Here is a 2500-nt window from a genome sequence, read left to right on the forward strand (position 1 = left end):
CCCTGGAGCTCCAGGGAGTACCAGGAGCAAATCCAAATAGAAAAAAAAAAGTTAAAGTCCAACCGCCACCAGGGGCTCGGTGTGAAAATCCTGCCCGGGAAGAGGCGCACAGCCTCGGGCAAGGCGCCCCCCTACCATCCCTGGAGCTCCAGGGAGTACCAGGAGCAAATCCAAATAGAAAAAAAAAAGTTAAAGTCCAACCGCCACCAGGGGCTCGGGGTGAAAGCCCTGCCCGGGAAGGGGCGCACAGCCTCGGGCAGGGCGCCCCCCTACCATCCCTGGAGCTCCAGGGAGTACCAGGAGCAAATCCAAATAGAAAAAAAAAAGTTAAAGTCCAACCGCCACCAGGGGCTCGGGGTGAAAGCCCTGCCCGGGAAGGGGCGCACAGCCTCGGGCAGGGCGCCCCCCTACCATCCCTGGAGCTCCAGGGAGTACCAGGAGCAAATCCAAATAGAAAAAAAAAAGTTAAAGTCCAACCGCCACCAGGGGCTCGGGGTGAAAATCCTGCCCGGGAAGAGGCGCACAGCCTCGGGCAGGGCGCCCCCCTACCATCCCTGGAGCTCCAGGGAGTACCAGGAGCAAATCCAAATAGAAAAAAAAAAGTTAAAGTCCAACTGCCACCAGGGGCTCGGGGTGAAAATCCTGCCCGGGAAGAGGCGCACAGCCTCGGGCAGGGCTTCCAGGGCGCCCCCCTACCTCCCTGGAGCTCCAGGGAGTACCAGGAGCAAATCCAAATAGAAAAAAAAAAGTTAAAGTCCAACCGCCACCAGGAGCTCGGTGTGAAAATCCTGCCCGGGAAGAGGCGCACAGCCTCGGGCAGGGCTTCCAGGGCGCCCCCCTACCTCCCTGGAGCTCCAGGGAGTACCAGGAGCAAATCCAAATAGAAAAAAAAAAGGTTAAAGTCCAACCGCCACCAGGGGCTCGGGGTGAAAATCCTGCCCGGGAAGAGGCGCACAGCCTCGGGCAGGGCTTCCAGGGCGCCCCCCTACCTCCCTGGAGCTCCAGGGAGTACCAGGAGCAGAAAGAAATATTTTGTTTAAAAAAAAGACAAAGTGCTGCGGCACTTAGGCTGTGGGGCGAAAACAGGCGGAGTACCAGGAGCACAAAGTTTAAGTTGGAGTACCAGGGGCACCAAAGATTAAGTTGGTACACCAGGGGCACCAAAGTTTGAGTTGGTATACCAGGAGCAGGAAAGTTTGGGCGGATGGTAGTCTGCTTGTATCCGGGGAGGGGTGCTTAAGAGTGGGTCTGCAGGTTCGGCTGGTGCTGGGGTTCCTGGATGGTGGAGGTTAGGGGCCGGAGATAGGGGGCAGCTAACAGGTGTGTGGGTGGCCGAGGCAGGGGCTCCAAATTGGGGTAAAAGTGAGGTGGAGGGCCCCCTGGAGGTAGGGGGCCGATAGCAGGTGTGTGTGGCCGAAGCAGGTGCTCTAAATTGGGTAAAAGGGAGGTGGAGAGCCGCCTGGAGATAGAGGGCCGCTCCCCGGTGTGTGTGGCCGAAGCAGGGGCTTTAAATCGGGTAAAAGGGAGGTGGAGAGCCGACTGGAGATAGGGGGCCGCTCCCAGGTGTGTGTGGCCGAAGCAGGGGCTTTAAATCGGGTAAAAGGGAGGTGGAGAGCCGCCTGGAGATAGGGGCCCGCTCCCAGGTGTGTGTGGCCGAAGCAGGGGCTTTAAATCGGGTAAAAGGGAGGTGGAGAGCCGCCTGGAGATAGGGGCCCGCTCCCAGGTGTGTGTGGCCGAAGCAGGGGCTCTAAATTGGGTTAAAAGTGAAGTGGAGAGCCGCCTGGAGATAGGGGCCCGCTCCCAGGTGTGTGTGGCCGAAGCAGGGGCTTTAAATCGGGTAAAAGGGAGGTGGAGAGCCGCCTGGAGATAGGGGCCCGCTCCCAGGTGTGTGTGGCCGAAGCAGGGGCTTTAAATCGGGTAAAAGGGAGGTGGAGAGCCGCCTGGAGATAGGGGGCCGCTCCCAGGTGTGTGTGGCCGAAGCAGGGGCTTTAAATCGGGTAAAAGGGAGGTGGAGAGCCGCCTGGAGATAGGGGCCCGCTCCCAGGTGTGTGTGGCCGAAGCAGGGGCTTTAAATCGGGTAAAAGGGAGGTGGAGAGCCGCCTGGAGATAGGGGCCCGCTCCCAGGTGTGTGTGGCCGAAGCAGGGGCTCTAAATTGGGTTAAAAGTGAAGTGGAGAGCCGCCTGGAGATAGGGGCCCGCTCCCAGGTGTGTGTGGCCGAAGCAGGGGCTTTAAATCGGGTAAAAGGGAGGTGGAGAGCCGCCTGGAGATAGGGGCCCGCTCCCAGGTGTGTGTGGCCGAAGCAGGGGCTTTAAATCGGGTAAAAGGGAGGTGGAGAGCCGCCTGGAGATAGGGGGCCGCTCCCAGGTGTGTGTGGCCGAAGCAGGGGCTTTAAATCGGGTAAAAGGGAGGTGGAGAGCCGCCTGGAGATAGGGGCCCGCTCCCAGGTGTGTGTGGCCGAAGCAGGGGCTTTAAATCGGGTAAAAGGGAGGTGGAGAGCCG

This window comes from Centroberyx gerrardi, chromosome 2, assembly GCF_048128805.1.
Source record: "Centroberyx gerrardi isolate f3 chromosome 2, fCenGer3.hap1.cur.20231027, whole genome shotgun sequence".
Classification (NCBI taxonomy): domain Eukaryota; kingdom Metazoa; phylum Chordata; class Actinopteri; order Beryciformes; family Berycidae; genus Centroberyx; species Centroberyx gerrardi.